The following is a 19,029-nucleotide window of genomic DNA, read 5'->3' on the forward strand; positions in this document are numbered from 1 at the left end:
GGGTTAGCCTTTGGGACAGGAGCACCACGGAAGTGCAGCATACAAGGAGGCACAGGTGTTGGTTTTTTCATTACTTGTGATGTTGACCGTAATCACTTGGTTACGTTTTTATTTTTTCTTCATCTTTTTTGTTCATTCAGCAATATATCTTTGAAATCATTTATGTGGATAAATCATCTATGTAAGTATCTGCAAGTATTCTTATTCTTTTTTTTTTAATTATATTTTTAATTGGCTGAGAATTGCTTTACAATATTGTGTTGGCTTCTGCCTCTGGTGTGAATCAGCCATAAGCGTACTTATGTCCCTACCCTCTTAAACCTCCCCGCTCCCCTCACCACCCCATCCCACCCCTCTAGGCTGTGTCACAGAGTACTGTGTTGAGCTCCCTGTGAGAAGAGGGAGCGAGTTCTTATTAGCTATCTATTTTATACATGGTACGGAGGAGCCTGGTGGGCCACAGTCCATGGGGTCGCTAAGAGTCGGGCATGACTGAGCAACTTCACTTTCACTTTTCACTTTCATGCATTGGAGAAGGAAATGGCAACCCACTCCAGTGTTCTTGCCTGGAGAATCCCAGGGGTGGTGGAGCCTGGTGGGCTGCCATCTATGGGGTTGCACAGAGTCGGACATGACTGAAGTGACTTAGCAGCAGCAGCAGCAGCAGCAGCAGCAGGTATATGTTTTAATGTGTCAATTCGTCCTGCCTTCTCCTTCCCTGACCAGGTCCAAAAATCTGTTCTCTGTTCCTGCCCTGCAAATAGGTTTATCAGTACCATTTTTATAGATTCCATATACATGCATTAATATATGATATTCATTTTTCTTTTTCTGACTTACTTCACTCTGTGTAACAGACTCTAGGTTCATCCACCTCACTGGAACTGACTCAAAGGCATCTCTTTTTATGGCTGAGTAATATTCCAATGTTCACATTTTACAGCTGTGTAGTTTCTGTCCTGATGAACATTGTTTATTCGACTTGGATAATTTTTGTGGTGTCAGAATGTATAACCTTAGGCATAAGTAATTTAATAATTTGGCCACTTTTTTTTTCTGACAGCAGAGCAAGGGGTGGGGAGAAGGGTGAATTCCTTGAAGTGGGATTTGACTCAAAAAGTAAATGCATATGCATTGTTGATGAGTTTTGCCAGGCTTTTCTCCATAAAGTTTGTACCATTTTACATTCCCATCAGCAATAATTGTTTCCATAGCCTGGCCAACAATATATAGTCAAGCTTGGATTTCTGCTAATCTGATAAGTGAGAAATAGTATCACTATATAGTTTTAATTTGAATTTCTTTTTATTATGAGTGAGGTTGAGCATCTTTCTGTTTGTATAAGGGTCACTGGCATTTGTTTCTCAATGAACAATTCATATCTTTCACCATGTTTCTATCAGGGTTTTGGTCTTTCTTCTCAACACTTAGGAACTCGTTGTCTATTAGAGATATGATCTCTTTGTGATCCATTGCAAGTATTTTTTTCTACTTTGTCATTTGACTTTATATTGCTCTCCCCTGCCCTACCTAACCACATACAACTTTTTATGTTTGAAAAATTTTTTAAAAGTTGAAAGAATGTACAGTATTATACTCTGTATATGCTACTATTTATAATATAGTATAGTATAATGTATATAATTATAATGTATAATTATATATAATATATAGTACAATATATAATACAGTATAGTATAATAGTACTATACTCTATACCTAAGTTCATCAGTTTTTAATAATTTTGCCATTTTTTTATATCTTTACATACACAGTTTTGTTGTTTTGTTTGAAAGTAAGTTGTAGAAATGGACACTTTGTCACTAAATACTTAAGATACATGTCCCAAGAATAAGGATAAACTGCAACAACATTATCATGTGGAAAAAAATGAGCAATAGTTTGTTTATGGTAGTTTTTATTTTTGCTATGCTTTTATATAGCTTATTATATAGTTTATATGCCTTAGTTAAATTTATCAGTCTTCTATTTTAATGCTTCTGGATTTTGAAGCAGAGTAAGATTTTCCTTGAGGAATGTGAAGGAATTTACCCATGTTTTCTTTTAGTACTTCACTGGATGGTTTTATGTTTTTAATTTACTTCAGATCTCTCTTTTATTTGGTATTTATCCTAGTATACAGAAACAAGACCAGGAGCTGACTGTGGCTCAGATCATGAACTCCTTATTGCCAAATTCAGACTTAAATTGAAGAAAGTAGGGAAAACCACTAGACCATTCAGGTATGACCTAAACCAAATCCCTTACGATTATACAGTGGAAGTGAGAAATAAATTTAAGGGACTAGATCTGATAGAGTGCCTGATGAACTATGGATGGAGGTTCGTGGCATTGTACAGGAGACAGGGATCAAGATCATCCCCATGGAAAAGAAATTCATAAAAGCAAAATGGCTGTCTGGGGAGGCCTTACAAATAGCTGTGAAAAGAAGAGAAGCGAAAAGCAAAGGAGAAAAGAAAAGATATAAGCATCTGAATGCAGAGTTCCAAAGAATAGCAAGGAGAGATAAGAAAGCCTTCCTCAGCAATCAATGCAGAGAAATAGAGGAAAACAACAGAATGGGAAAGACTAGAGTTCTCTTCAAGAAAATTAGAGATACCAAGGAAACATTTCATGCAAAGATGGGCTCGATAAAGGACAGAAATGGTATGGACCTAACAGAAGCAGAAGATATTAAGAAGAGGTGGCAAGAATACACAGAAGAACTATACAAAAAAGATCTTCACAACCCAGATAATCACGATGGTGTGATCACTGACCTAGAGCCAGACATCCTGGAATGTGAAGTCAAGTGGGCCTTAGGAAGCATCACTATGAACAAAGCTAGTGGAGGTGATGAATTCCAGTGGAGCTATTTCAAATCTTGAAAGATGATGCTGTGAAAGTGCAGCACTCAATGTGCCAACAAATTTGGAAAACTCAGCAGTGGCCACAGGACTGGAAAAGGTCAGTTTTCATTCCAATCCCAAAGGCAATGCCAAAGAATGCTCATACTACCGCACAATTGCACTCAGCTCACATGCTAGTAAAGTAAGGCTCAAAATTCTCCAAGCCAGGCTTCAGCAATACGTCAACCGTGAACTTCCTGATGTTCAAGCTGGATATAGAAAAGGCAGAGGAACCAGAGATCAAATTGCCAGCATCTGCTGGATCATGGAAAAAAGCAAGAGAGTTCCAGAAAAACATCTATTTCTGCTTTATTGACTATGCCAAAGCCTTTGAATGTGTGGATCACAATAAACTGTGGAAAATTCGGAAAGAGATGGGAATACCAGACCACATGATCTGCCTCTTGAGAAACCTATATGCAGGTCAGGAAGCAACAGTTAGAACTGGACATGGAACAACAGACTGGTTCCAAATAGGAAAAGGAATACGTCAAGGCTGTATATTGTCACCCTGCTTATTTAACTTCTATGCAGAGTACATAATGAGAAACGCTGGACTGGAAGAAGCACAAGCTGAAATCAAGATTGCCGGGAGAAATATCAATAACCTCAGATATGCAGATGACACCACCCTTATGGCAGAAAGTGAAGAGGAACTCAAAAGCCTCTTGATGAAAGTGAAAGTGGAGAGTGAAAAAGTTGGCTTAAAGCTCAACATTCAGAAAACTAAGATCATGGCATCTGGTCCCATCACTTCATGGGAAATAGATGGGGAAACAGTGGAAACAATGTCAGACTTTATTTTTGGGGGCTCCAAAATCCCTGAAGATGGTGATTGCAGCCATGAAATTAAAAGACGTTTACTCCTTGGAAGGAAAGTTAGCCTAGATAGCATATTCAAAAGCAAAGACATTACTTTGCCAACAAAGGTCCGTCTAGTCAAGGCTATGGTTTTTCCAGTGGTCATGTATGGATGTGAGAGTTGGAATGTGAAGAAAGCTGAGCACTGAAGAATTGATGCTTTTGAAGTGTGGTGTTGGAGAAGACTCTTGAGAGTCCCTTGGACTGCAAGGAGATCCAACCAGTTCTTCTAAAGGAGATTAGCCCTGGGATTTCTTTGGAAGGAATGATGCTAAAGCTGAAACTCCAGTACCCTGGCCGCCTCATGCGAAGAGTTGGCTCATTGGAAAAGACTCTGATGCTGGGAGGGATTGGAGGCAGGAGGAGAAGGGGATGACAGAGGATGAGATGGCTGGATGGCATCACCGACTTGATGGACGTGAGTTTGAGTGAACTCCAGGAGTTGGTGATGGACAGGGAGGCCTGGCGTGCTGTGATTCATGGGGTCGCAAAGAGTCGGACACGAATGAGTGGCTGAACTGAACTGAAGATTTTTCTTGAGGAATGTGAAGAAATTTACCCATGTTTTCTTTCAGTACTTCATTGGGTGGTTTTATTTTTTTAATTTACTTCAGATCTCTATTTCATTTGGTATTTATCCTAGTATATAGAATGAAATACAAATCTAATTTTATATTTTTCTAAGTGCATTCTGGTTGTCCCAACACTATTTATTAGTAAGTAAATATCCCTCCACCATGAAAATACTGCCTTTATTTTGTACCTCATTTCTCTATGCCCTTGGGATTTTTTTGTAGTCTGTATTATTTTTCATTGTCTGTCTTTGGGAATATATTCATTTAGTTGATTTGTTATTTCAGTTCATTCAGTGATCTATTCTCATATGGTTTCATTCTAATCATGAAGTATTCATTTCTTGTACATATTTACAAAATGTTTATCATACCAGAATGAAATATTCAGTGTTCTTCTAAATACTGATAATTTTCTTCCTCATTATACAATATCACTGAATGAAAATCCTCAAAAATATTTGTCTTCCAAAGCAAAGTTTATTTGTAGCTTCTTATTTGTAATCTTCCTTTAAAAGATGCATTGCAGGTTTTCCTAATTTTTCACTATTTTAAAAATTCTTTTTCTCCTTCTTTACAATATAGATATTTGAGTATCTTCTGTTTATAAGGTCATTTAACTAATAGTGTATAAATTGTACAAACAGGGAAAAACTTACTCCACATTCAACTCATGCTTCTCTTTATTATTTGAAGAAATCATTTTAAACTGAATAATTGCTGAAGTACTGGGGATCAGCTGCCAGTCTGTGATGCCAGCCTGGGGTTTCCCTGTCACCTGATTATTTTGTGGGTGGCTGTCTAGTCATCTAAGGGTGGGTGCTGATGAAGTCAGTGGTTCTCTTTCCCAGTCTTAGGAGGTTCTTCTTTGGCCCTGATAACCCCTGGCTTAACTTTACCCTTTACTCTGCACACAGGGATTCATGAGGTTGTGGAGGTGCTAAATGTACTGATTTTTATGGATATCCTTTTTTAATTTTTATTTACGTGTTTTTGTCTGTGCTGGGCCTTCGTTTCTGAGTGGCCTTTTTCTCTCATTGTGCCAAGCGAGAGCCGCTCTGGTTACAGCGTGCGGGCTCCTCTTTGCCATGGCTTCTCTTGTCGTGGAGCATGGGCTCTAGGGTGCACGGGCTGGGTTGCTCCGCAGCATGTGGGATCGTCCCAGATGAGGGATCCAACCCACGTCTCCTGCACTGGGGGTGGGTTCTTTACTGCTGAGCCACCAGGGGAGCCCTGAATGCATGTTCTGGTCATCTCACGCCAAGGTGAAGTTTTGGGTCTTTATCTAAGCATTTCTCTGTGTTGTGTTTTTCATGTATGTGTACTTCCTTCAGGCTCAGTTTCACCTGTAATTTGACCATTCTAGCTCTCTGTGCTCTTTCCTCAGATTCTGTCTTCTCATTTGGCCCATGGTCACACATGCCTTGAGTTATTGTATAACTGTTTTCTCTAGATCTTCTCCCCCTAGTTGAATAAGCTGTGCTGTTTGCCACCTGACTTCATTTTTTTTTTTAATGATTAGCCATTATTGCTCACTAGCGGAGTCGGACACGACTGAAGCGACTTAGCAGCAGCAGCAGCAGTCCACAGTGTGTACTCTGTACTCTGCTCAGCCAGTCCTGTTACTGCCGCAGATACGCCGTATGCCTTCCTACCTCCGTGCCATGTCTCATGTTCCCTGCCTGGACTGTCTTCTCTTTCCACTTCTGTGTATCTGGTTATCCTAATGAGTGAGTTAGCCGCTTAGTCATGTCCGTCTTTGCAACCCCATGGACTGTAGCCCGCTAGGCTCCTCTGTCCATGGGATTCGCTAATAGGCTCAGCTCAAATGCTACGTCCTCTGAAGCTGTCCCTGATGAGTATTTCTCAAGCAAGATGCATGTGACTTCTGGCACTTGCTGGAAGCTCTGTTCTTTACAAGAATAGGAAGAATAGACCATTAGGCTGTCTCTCCATGGTTTGCATCAGGGTATGGCATTGTCCAAGGCAGGAAAGAGGTCTTTCCAGAGGCTTCTTTTTTGTTGGGTATGAGAGATCATCTAGCCTAGGATCTTCAAACCAGGCTCTGAGGTCAACTTAACAAGGGTGGTACCACATTGATTTTATTGGTGTAAACCCAGCACCTTATGCAGTGCCCGGGGTGCCATAACATTTGTTGGATGAATGGTTTACTGATCATTAGAATCACTTAAGGAATTAAAAAAGAAAATGTTTGGTCTCAGGACCCACCCTGAGCCTAACAGATAAAAACTTAATTGATTGAGGTCAAGTAGGTTTGATAGTCCATGTTTGGCATCTACAGATTTAGCCTGTCTTCATCTTTTAATAATAGAAAATTGAAACTTAGGGAAATGGATTTGGAAAAAAGAGTTAGTCATGAGTGAAGCCATGCTTCCCAAATTTTTTACCGTTTTTCTGCACCCAGAGGAGTTTCCCCTTCAGTCTCTGTGGTGGGGCTCAGTGAGTACATTGGGAAGCATGGCCCGCCAGGACTTACGTGTATTTTGTATTTGGTTGAATGTTTGATGCTTGCAGTATGCTAGATGTGGGGATTCGAGAGGTCTTTGAGGGCTCTCAATGCAGTGAGGAAGCAGATCTATAAGCAAATAACTTTCTTAAAATGTTGCTGATTCTCTGACAAGTGACAGGGCACAGCAGGGCTTAAAAAGGAGCACAGTAGGATTTATTATGGTCTTCATTATATCACCTGCCAGAAACAAGTAAATCTGTGATTTTCCATGGAAGGAGGCTTCTAATTTAGATTTTACTTGAGGTCAACCTGTTTAACCAATGTCCTTGTGAGGACATTTCCCTGGGAGTTTGGGAAGTTCTCAGAGGTGATTTGATTTAGTTGCTTTCCAAGCTCAGCAGAACAGTGCTCTTTATGGGCCTCTTGGGCTATCCTGTGGGCTCTGGTATTACCCAGTGGCATCTTTTTTTGATTGTAATTAAGATAAGGGCAGACAAAACACCAGGAAGGGAGTTAGAATCTCTTTTAATTCTTGTATTGCTGTAAAACTTTGGGCAGCTGTTCACATCTCTCCAATCCTCAGTCTTCTCACCTGAGACACAGAAGAGTGGTGCTGTCTGCTTGTTCAGTTCAGTTCAGTCGCTCAGTCGTGCCCGACTCTGCGACCCCATGAATCGCAGCACACCAGGCCTCCATGTCCGTCACCAACTCCCGGAGTTCACTCAGACTCACGTCCATCGAGTCAGTGATGCCATCCAGCCATCTCATCCTCTGTCGTCCCCTTCTCCTCCTGCCCCAATCCCTCCCAGCATCAGGGTCTTTTCCAATGAGTCAACTCTTCGCATGAGGTGGCCAAAGTACTGGAGTTTCAGCTTTAGCATCATTCCTTCCAAAGAAATCCCAGGGCTGATCTCCTTTAGAAGAACTGGTTGGATCTCCTTGCAGTCCAAGGGACTCTCAAGAGTCTTCTCCAACACCACACTTCAAAAGCATCAATTCTTTGGCACTCAGCCTTCTTCACAGTCCAACTCTCACATCCATACATGACCACAGGAAAATCCATAGCCTTGACTAGACGGACCTTTGTTGGCAAAGTAACGTCTCTGCTTTTGAATATGCTATCTAGGTTGGTCATAACTTTCCTTCCAAGGAGTAAGCGTCTTTTAATTTCATGGCTGCAGTCACCATCTGCAGTGATTTTGGAGCCCCCCAAAATAAAGTCTGACACTGTTTCCACTGTTTCCCCATCTATTTGCCATGAAGTGATGGGACCAGATGCCATGATCTTAGTTTTCTGAATGTTGAGCTTTAAGCCAACTTTTTCACTCTCCACTTTCACTTTCGTCAAGAGACTTTTGAGTTCCTCTTCACTTTCTGCCATAAGGGTGGCATCATCTGCATATCTGAGGTTATTGATATTTCTCCCACCAATCTTGATTCCAGCTTGTGCTTCTTCCAGCCCAGTGTTTCTCATGATGTACACTGCATAGAAGTTAAATAAGCAGGGTGACAATATACAGCCTTGACGTACTCCTTTTCCTATTTGGAACCAGTCTGTTGTTCCATGTCCAGTTCTATCTGTTGCTTCCTGACCTGCATATAGGTTTCTCAAGAGGCAGATCATGTGGTCTAGTATTCCCATCTCTTTCAGAATTTTCCACAGTTTATTATGATCCACACAGTATTGTAGGATTATTACTGGGATCAAATGAGATAATGTGTGAAAATGTTTTGAAAACTGTAAGCTGTGCAGTGTAGTCCTTTGGGGCTATTGAGAAATCAAATTTGGCAGCAGTGGCATGAGTGTGTGTCCCAGACACATTGACCCCAGGGTGTGCATGGAAAGGTGGGTGGAAACTTGCTGATCACGGTGGAAGACTGTGAGAGGTTTAAATGTATCCTGGGAGGGAGAATGTTGCAGGACACCTGAGTCAAAGTCAGGTCCTGAGTGTGCTACAGCAAACACCCTGCTCTTTTGAGCAGACTGATGGCATACATAAACTTTTTGGGAGAGTGAAGTATATTGGAGAAAGTGCAAGTCACATTGGAGAAAGTGCATGCCCAAACAAGGAAACCCATGGGAACCTCACGCTAGGAGATGAGCGTGGATGGATGCCGATTCTGTCAGCCCTATGGGTTGTGAGTGGTCTCTCCTGGGTTCTGGACCCTTCGGTTACAGTGCTCAGGGTGCCAGGATGGGGGGAAGAGCTGCTTTCTGAAACCAGGGCTCTCTTCTTGTTAAAATTCCCAGCTTTATCTGAATGTGCCCTGGTTCTCCTTGTTTGCTCTAGCTGATCTCTCTGAGCTGTAGACTTTTTTTTTTTTGTCTTTTCCTTTTGGTCTCTGTTGACTTGGTACCTAATTTAAAGCTTGATGTCAACAAGACCCAGGGATAGAGGTTGATGAATATCATGATGTCACAGGTTATCTGAGATTTCAGGGTCCATTGTTTCAGTTCCATCTGAGTTTGTTCTCTGGCAGTGATTTACTTAAAATAGTCTCCAGATGTGGGCTTCTTATGTTAGTCTACTTCGTTTGCCTATGTCCTTTATGTTGAAGCTTAGACACTTTGAATTAAAGTCTAACTGCAAAACCAAACCACTGTTTTACCAGATGCCCTATATTTGGTCACACTTCCTAGCTTGCCACAATAGACCTTGTAGCACCAGACATTTGGCCTGCAGTTATCCCTTACTTGTCTTATCTATTCTTGATAGAACCAGTTCTAGCAGATTCCATATCCCTCTTGGTTACCATTGTGCCTGAACCTAGAGACGATTTATAGTTTTCTCTAAATGTCTGCAAATGGGGTCATACTGTCTTCCTATTTTATTCTAACAGTGTGATATTTTATATAAACTGAATTTTAAAACAATCTCTTTTTATAATCTGACATCAGTATAAATTACTGACGTTTATTGTTCTGTCTCTTATGTGATAGATTAATCTCTTCAATTTTAGCTATTGAGTGACTCATGTTGTTAACATTCTGCTGTGGCATTGGGTGGTCTTTAGCATTTTATTGGACTGTTACATAAAACACTACCAAAGAAATATGTTGGGAGTGGTATTTATTGCCGCAGTCTTATTGTCTGCTTTGAGAAGTTGCTAACTAAATATTTTCTCCAGCTTTCTCTTAATTGCAGTACGGTTAATTCCTTTCAATTGCAGGAAGCCAGGGTATTTGTAGGTTGTTATTCTTTTTGTGGTCAAAGTAATCAGCATTCATCGAGTGCCAAGAACATGCTTGGTGTGAAGTAGAACATAGAATCAGATCTAGTTCCTGTCCCATGAACTTGATGGGAAATGAACTTGATGGGCAGGGAGGAGGAAAGGAAAAGAAGATATTTCCACAAAATTTTATCTATTCTAAAGGGGAGGGAAAATAAATTCAGTTCAAAAGGACACCTTTGGAATTCAGTTGAGTGGGAAGAGACACAGATGACAGCCATCAAGTCAGAATTTATGCTAAATTACACAGATCTGAGGAGTGAGTCATAGCAAGCATAGGTATAATGGATAACATATCTCAAAGCAAAACTAGGGGTGTGAGAGGGAGAGAGTGGGTAAAAAGTGGAGATAGAGTCGGTAAGAGGTTGAAGGAAGGTGAAAGGAACCGTGGAAATCATCCTGGTTCAGCTCCACCCTAATGGCCACATCTGAGTCGTTTCCCAGGTCTGTCTCTCCTGCCTCTCAGCCTCCTCTCAGCCTGTCTGCACTTCCGTTGCCCTGGTTCTGGTCCTCCTCATCTCTGTGGTCCCTCCTCTTGCCCTCTCCCATCCACCACCCAGGAAGCTGCCCTGCAAACCCGACGGAAGTTTGCAGTGGATTCTGGGGCTGGAGGACCCGTGGCATTGAGCGGGTGTGCGGGCCATGCCGACTTCCCTCCGTCTCTGTGTGCACCGGTGCTCCTGTCAGGAGCAGACCCTCCTCAGTCTACATCTGACGGCGGCTCCTCAAATTCCGTTTCTTCTGTGGAGACCTCTGACCTGAACCCGGTCCACTTCGGTGTTTGTCCCTCTGTGCTTCTGCTGTGTTTTGTAGACAGAACCTCTTCACAGCAGTGACCTTATTTTGCACATTGTCTGTCTTCTGGTGTGCTCTTGGTTTTTAGAAGACAGGCGTCACGTCTCTTAGTTTTTCTGGCCTCAGTGGGGATGGCTGCTGGCTATTGGCAGGGCTGCCTGGGTCACATTGGGCTGTAAGCTCCTCAAGGATGGTATTCATGCTGAGTCTCTCTCTGCAAAGGCTTTTGTCTTTCCTATATTGCAAGGGGAAAAGACAGGCTCTTGGAATGGTGGGAAGATGAATTTCTTTCTCCTCCTGGAGGATTTCCAGTACTAGAGGACAAGAACAGTTGGTACAAACGTCCTGAATTTGTTGATATGATCGTGATGGGGGGGACACCTGTTTTATCTACAGAGCTGGCATTTGCTTTGCACGCTGAGTAGCGGCAGGCTTCCACATCTCCCAAGGGGAATGCCAGGTCTGTGCAGGGAGGTGGCTGACCCCGGTTTACTTTGTAACGTGGTAATTACTGTCACCATCTGGGAATCTGCCTTAAAGCATGAGGGTGGGGCTGGGGCACTTCTGACCTCTGTGGAAACTCAGGGAGAGTAGCTGCATTTCAGGATCAACAGAGCAAAAAGGCAGACTTGCTTTCTAGAACACCAAAGGCCTCATCCTAAAAACTGTATGTAGGACTGCATGTCATTTGAAATGTCTGTTTCTTAAGGTTTTCTAGGAAGTGAAATGTTATGAATTGATTCATTTGAAGTGGAAACTCTGAACATTTATTTATTAACTTTTGTATTCATCTCTGGTGTGTACACATGACTATTGTTAAGTGTTGTAGGAGATGTGATTTAGGTATATAATACAATCTGGGACTGTAAGATTCTGAGAGTCTAGTGAAAGTTCTGTTTTACGAGCAAGTGAGAAACATTGAAACAACCCAGGTGTGAACTATAAAAATGGATTCAGCACATGCTACAGATCTTCAGAGGAGGGTGGGTACTGTTCTGAGCTGAAGTGGCCAGGAAATACTGCACAGGGGGGAAAATGAGATCTGAGCTTTATCTTGAAGGTGAGTGAAATTCGAAAATGTGTAATGGAGGAGGGAGGTGATTTCAGGGTAGGAAAACAGCATTCACAAAGCCAACCAGAAGGGAATCCTTTATTCAGTATTTTTAAGATTTATAGTGTTGATTTGACTAGGTGTTAATTATAGAAATCTGGGCTCATGATGTCCCTAGGAGGGAGGGTAATTACTGGACAGTATTGTGATGGTTTTTGCCACACATCAATATGGATTGGCCATGGGTACGCATGTGTCCCCTCCATCCTGTAGCCCCTCCTGCCTCCCTCTCTCTAGGTTGTCGCCAAGCATGGGCTTTGGACGCCCTGCTCCATGCATTGAACTCACACTGGCTGTCTGTTCTACATATGGTGATGTGTATGTTTTAATGCTGTTCTCTTAAAGCATCCCACTCTCTCCTTCTCCCACTGAGTCCAAAAGTCTGTTCTTTACATCTCTGTCTCCATTGCTTGCCTATATGTAGGATCATTGGTACCATCTTTCTAGATTCCATAAGTATGCGTTAATATACACTATTTGTCTTTCTGACTTACTTTACTCGGTGTATTAGGCTCTAGGTTCATCCACCTCACTCCTTTACTCTTATTTTTAAATAACCTCTTCTGATTCTTTGAATATCTGTCATGTACCCAGGCTGGGCTGGATATGAATGCAAGACAGTACCTTTTCCTTATGGAGCTTCAGTCTTATAAATTACCTCAACCTACTGGAAAACATAGAACTGACAGCAGTTTTTTAAATGAAAAGTGTCAAATTAGAGTGACGGATTCAGTCTTCCTTGTGTGACGCTCCGGGCTTGCTGTCTCATTCTCTCACTGCTTTCCAGATCCATTTCTTGTCTTCCATGCTATGGAGGTCAGTAAATGGTTATTCCTTACCCTTTATAGATGGCAAACTCGACAGCAGGTGATTTGTGCAAGGAGACAAGTTGGTTGGAAGAACCGTAGTAAGAGGATTGTGTGTGTGTGTTTTTCTTCCATTCTCAGCTGGCGGATCATGAAGGGGGCTGCCTCTGAGCAGATAGAAGTGCCTCTTGGCCTTTCTGGGCTGGTACTGCTCTTCTAAACATGCGCTGGAACTCGAGGAAGAGGCAGATTGTGTCAGGCCAACTGGAGTGCAGGTCACAGTAGAGCAGCTCTGAGTTATGGTGGAGGAATCAGTGACTCACGTGGAAGCACCCTGGAGTTATTGTCTGAGATCCGGGGCAACTTGGGACTTGATCTCTGAATCTCTGTTTTAACCTTTGGTTCTCGCTGGCCTTGGCTTTGGAGACAGAGGGGAGGCTGGGAGCTGGAGTCCCTCTTCCTTTGCCTCTCTGACTTTGGCACTGATAGAGATGCTCTGCCCAGAGTAGGAGTCAGGGCACAGTTTGCACAGTCTCCTACGGCAGTGTGGCTTCTTGATGTTTTCTATCTGTGTGTCTCCCCTTGGTCAGCCTCAGCCCCTCAGCCACACTGAGAAGCACGTTCAGATTCTGGGCCACTCCTGCTGCCCCCAGGGCCATTTGTCTGTCCCTCTGCACTTCTGCAGCGCTATCGATTTGCCATTTGTGTGCAGCTTACCCGAATTTGGATTGGTGTGTGCTTCTAGATGCTTTTCTATCTATTGATCTGATCTAATGGTACCGTCACCACGGTTTCTAGGAGCCACATGGAGTGTTGGGAACTATTTTTTGCTTTAAAGCCAAGGTGGTCCGGTGACTCAGAGGCATGAGAGGTAAAGTGAATAGCTCTGTTTTCTTTTTAAACGTCTGTGTATGAGGACCTTTCCTGCCCTTTCTCTGCTTTATTTCTAAGTCCATTCTGTCCCTTATTCAGCCGCCTGCCCCTCATTCTGCTGTCCATACCCTATGCTTTCTCCCCACTGTGGCTGCTTAGCCTCTCTCCTCTGCCTTAGCATAGCACATGCGTACACACGGACACGCAATTCTGTCTTACTGTGTGGTGTTAACATGTACAGACTGCACATTCTCTTAGGGTCCCTCAGGTTCCTTCCCATCTGTGAATCCACAGATAGAACACCCTCCTTACTGGAAAGAAAGGTATACAGCTGTGGATTGGCCTGGGGCATGTATCTGAGCATCTTTAGGTCTGTGTGAGACAGAGAATATATAAGTGTGTAAAGAGGAAGGCCTGGCATGGTCAGGGGATCCATTATCTATTCCTTACGTTAAATGTTACATGTAACCTGAGGGGACAGAATACACTGGACAACTCCTTTGAGTTTTCTTTGGACATATAATGTATTGATTATAAGCTAGTAGAACAAGTATATTCTGTGTATTCATAGCCAGTTACCTCAAAATTTAGCAGCTTAAACTAACCATAATCATTAATTATATCATAGATTCTGTGGGTCCAGTTTTCAGGAGCAGCTTAGCTGGTAGTTCTTGCTCAGAGTATCTTAGAAAATTGCAGTCAAGATGCTGGCTGGGGATGTGGTCATTTGGAGATCTGACTTGGCTGGAGGGTCTGATTTCAAGATGGTTCACTTGCATGGCTGGCAAATTGGAGCTGGCTGTTGGCAGGAGGCCTCAGTGCTTACAATGTGGACCCGCCCGTAGAGCTGTTTGGGTGCCTTCAGAGCACGGCGGTTGGTTTCCCCGAGAGCAAGAGAACTGAGAGAGAGGTGGAGTGGTGGGAGCTGAGTGTATTTAAAACCTAGCCACAGGTCTCATGCCCACAGCATCTTACTGGTTCCTCGGGTCAGCCTGTTCACACTTGGTGAGGACTGTACAAGGGTGTGAATACTGGAAGGCAAGAGTCACGCTGGCTACCACATAACAAAGTCTCTGTGTTCTATGTCAGCGTTTCCTACTTCACAGTCTGGTCTGGAAAGGGCACTGTGTTATGTGAGTCATCTGGGGACGCAGATCCTTTCCATCTTGTCCTACCTTCCTCGAGGGCCAGAGTGCCCTGTGTTCATCTGAGAATGAGAAGGACGCAAGGATTTCCTATGGGAGTTGTTTTTAATCATCGGCTTTGGAGGTGGTGAGCATCATTTCTGTTCACATTTCATTGGCCAGAACTCACAAGATCTCATGAGGGAGGTTGGAAAACGTTGCCAAATTCTGTGATTTCAGTAAAGTGAGGAGAACACGGATGTTGGCTTAGTGATTTCTGCCATATTCCACCAAATTATAAAAGCTATGGTAGAGGCTCTGTGTCATTCAAGAAGGTCTAATATCAACCAGGTAGACTGGTGGTGTCTAGGGCACCCACAGTCACTAAATCCTCATGCTTCCTGAGGGTGTTTTTCATACCCAGCACCACTGGGCTGCCTCTGATGGGGCAGCTGGGCGGTGGTCCAAGGAGGGATCAAGAGCTATGGTATCTTGAGCATTTTTAGCTTTTCGTAGGAGAGCTTCCACTTAGTGAGGTGCAGTCTGTGTGCTTTACATGTTATTTAATTTTTCCATGAAACCCTCTGCTAGGTATTGTCTCCACTTGATAGTTGAGGATACGGAGGTTCATAAGGGCAAGTAACTCTCTTGAGAATCGCGTCCCACCCCCCAGCAGTCAGTATGTGGTGGTGTTAGAGTTTAGACCCTTTCTTTCAGTACTTCACTCTGCTGCCTCTGAGCTATGTGTAAGTGGAAACCATCAACATAACAGTCTAGTGATGCTCTCGTGGCAGTTTTGGCCATGGCATCTTGAGAATGGCCTCTTCCTGTCCAGGAGAGAGGTGATGTCCAAAGACAATCCCCCAACCAGAGTACATTGCTCTGCGTCCTGGGGGCAGGTAGGGCTGTAGAAAGGTGCAGGAGCGTCTGTGGGCCCCAGACCAGGAAGTCTGGTGCTTTGGCTTGGCTCACCCCTCTTCTTCCCTCTGATTGTGCCTCCTGCTCCTGTCTTAGTGGTCAGGGACCTGGTGCCACATCACTCCTATCTGGTAACAGTGTCACCTCTTGCTCTTGTAGGGTCTCATACTTTTTCAAGATATATTCACAGTGTATATGTATGTCTGAGCCCCTTTGCTATTTACCTGAAACTGTCACAACATTGCTAATTGGCTATGCCTCAATTAAAAAAAAGGATATGTTTACATTGACCTCATAAGCACTCTATAACGTAGGAAGAACAGGTATTCTTACTCATGTTTAGAGAGGCTGAAACCCAGAGAGTTTAATGTATCCTTCTGTCAGTGGGGCAGTGGTGATAATGGGTATGTGGTTTTCCTTTGGTTTGGTTTTGTAAATGCAGAAGTGGCCCTAGAGGATAAGACTTTGTAGTAATAAATAGTTCCTGGGATTTGTATATTAATGTTTGGTTATTAATAATTGTTATACCCTTGAGTAGCATTTTGTCTGTTTGCTCCCCACTCCCAAATTCATGCTGGGAAAATGACAGAGGAAGCATGGAGGAGCTGACACAAGCATGGCTGAGTGTCACTTTTCCGAGAGCATCCTTATAACTCTGGCAAGATGAGGCCTGAGGCTTGGCATCCTGCCTACCTGGGAGACATCGCAGGGGACTGGTCTTATTTTTTCAGCACCTATTTTTTCCTTTTCTGTAACTTTATCTAGGTGGAGGCATTAAGAAGACCCCTCTTTGAGAGGTTGTGTGCTTAGCTGGCAAGGCTGCTGGCACCTGTACCCCCCTTGGTAGGTCTGGAGTATTTTACTCTCTTGCTAGGGAAACCAGGATGGAGGAGAGAGACACTGCAGACAGCTAGGATGGAAGTGTGCCCAGGATGTGGAACTTGCACTACTAAAGCCAGGACAGCTCCTGGCAGAACAGGATGGTTAATCATTCTGGTTGGCCTTCACCCCTACTACGCTTGCCCCTGCTTTTGTACCCAGGGAATCTTGTGGCTCATGACAGGTGAGCATCTGGCAGGAGGCTTCCTTGTGGCTGAGGGCCCTGGTTCAGGACACAGCATTTCCCTCTACCCCAGTGGCTGCTTCTCCCATCCTGGCTTCCTGCCTCACTTCCTCCCTAGTTCTTTTCTCCTTCTAGCCTCCAAGGATGGCGTGGACCTTTCACAGCAACATTTAAACCATTTGTTTAGCTCTGTGGTGTATAAGGAGCCTCTCCACAAAAATCTTTATTAAAAAATAAATTTCGCCTTAAAAAAACCTTGGTCAGACAAATCTGAACCTTTGCTGTGCTTTGTTGGCATATTGGAATGGGATGCAAGCTGTGTGATTTGAGGTTAAACTTTTAGGGTAGATGTGGCAGAGACTTAATTTTGTTTTCTGAAACATCTCTGCTGCTGCTACTGCTGCTAAGTCGCTTCAGTCGTGTCCGACTCTGTGCGACCCCATAGACGGCAGCCCACCAGGCTCCTCCGTCCATGGGATTTTCCAGGTAAGAGTACCGGAGTGGGGTGCCATTGCCTTGTCCGAAACATCTCTAGTGTGTCCCAAAGAAGACCTTTGCCTGCAACCTCTTTCGTCCTGGCCCTGGACCACTAACTTTTCCCTAACTTGGTACTTGTATTCATTCAGAGTCATTCAGACAATTATTTCCAAACCTGCTTCTTTATTACAATAGACATTGGTCATTCCTTGTTATCAGTGTTTCCCCTTAAAATCTCATTTTTTTCCCACCTTGCTGATTTTTGGCAAATAAAAAATGCTCTGTGATTTTTCAGAAAGAAAGGAATAGAGCTCTAAGATAGGGTGTGCTTTTTCTGTGTAGTCTGACTTAATTCCCATGATAACCCTGTGGGGTTCCGTTCCACAGATGAAGAAGAGGAGGCGCAGGGAGGATGACCAGCTGGCTGAAATTCATAGACCGGCTTAAAAGTGGTAGAACTGGGATGGGGACTGCCCACGCCTTTTCGTTAGATTCTACCATACTGTTCGTTTTAGAACATTAGCTTGGAAGCCCCAACACCTGGGTCATAGTCTCGTCTGGACTCCGTAACTAACTGGATGTCCTTGAGGAAGCAATTGACCAAAGGACATTAGTGTCCTGCTTTGTTGGAGTAAAACAAAAGCTGGGACTAAAAGACTAGCCCAGAGCGGGTACCTTCCAGTGCTAACGTGTATCTCTTCCATCATTTCTTCTCTCTGGGAAATTCAGTCTTCACAGTCCACGTGTAGTCATTTCACCTTCCTCCCCCTTGCTGCTTTTCCACTTTTTGGGAGAGGAATTGTTTCTGTGACTTTGGATTCCTCAGACATTGTGCTTCCTGTCGTTTACCTGGATTACCATACCTGAAAAATCATTGCATAAGTATTTACTGTTTTGTCGTGGTGGTGATGATGATTAATTGCTGTGCTATGGGGACAGTTAGGTAGATCATCATAGCGTGTTGGATAATATCCTCAACAGTCTTGGACAGCCTGAAAGTAGGTAAAGAATTAAATAACATCTTAAAGGTTCTTCCTTAACAACTGGAAAAGCTACTAATTGTTTTGGTTTGATGGGCCAGGTTTTATACTGCTGCTGCTGCTAAGTCGCTTCAGTCGTGTCCGACTCTGTGCGACCTCATAGACAGCAGCCCACGAGGCTCCCCCATCCCTGGGATTCTCCAGGCAAGAACACTGGAGTGGGTTGCCATTTCCTTCTCCAATGCATGAAAGTGAAAAATGAGAGCCTTTAATCCTAGCCTCTGTAATTCTCTGTGCAAGGCCATCACTTCCGTGGGCAGAAGAGATACAACCTCTTATGTTGTGATTTGAAGGCTATAGTTAAAAGGCATCTCTGTCTTCAAATGCACGCTCTACTGATCTGATGCTCAGTGCTAGAACTCTGGCCAGTGAATCGCCTTTGAGGATATTTGGCTTCCATGAGATGCTCTTAAGATATGAGTGTGTCATCTGGCTGGGATAGTAAATCGGGACATTTGCTGTTGCCTAGTCTAGTTGACTAGTGTTGCCCTAGTTTGTCTACCTAGCTAGCTGTGTGTGCAATACATGGAGACAGGGGACTTGGCGCCAGGACAGCTAAGTTTTGGTGGGGAAAGGGTGGGGGCGGGAAAGAAATTGCCTGGATGGTTGGTTCTGCACTGGGAGGAGGGCTAGAAACAGGGTACCTGTAAAGATGAAGGATGGGACCACAAGTGAGAGGTGAAAGGTCATTAGAGATAAACTTTTCTCTGCTGGTCTTGATACCATGTTTATCTCTCTACATCATTTCACCCTTTTGAGATACAAAGCACATCATTTTA

At 43.4% G+C, this 19,029-nt stretch overlaps 1 protein-coding gene across 12 annotated transcripts in view; it reads left to right on the forward strand.

The window, feature by feature from the left end:
• LOC147377050 (uncharacterized protein C1orf226 homolog) overlaps positions 1 to 19,029 on the forward strand; it is a 361,444-nt gene that overhangs the window by 56,618 nt on the left and 285,797 nt on the right. The window lies entirely within an intron of this gene.

The sequence above is a fragment of the Bos grunniens genome, chromosome 3 (assembly GCF_055505025.1).
Source record: "Bos grunniens cultivar Pamir isolate PY7600 chromosome 3, Bosgru_T2T1.0, whole genome shotgun sequence".
NCBI classification, from domain to species: Eukaryota; Metazoa; Chordata; class Mammalia; order Artiodactyla; family Bovidae; genus Bos; species Bos grunniens.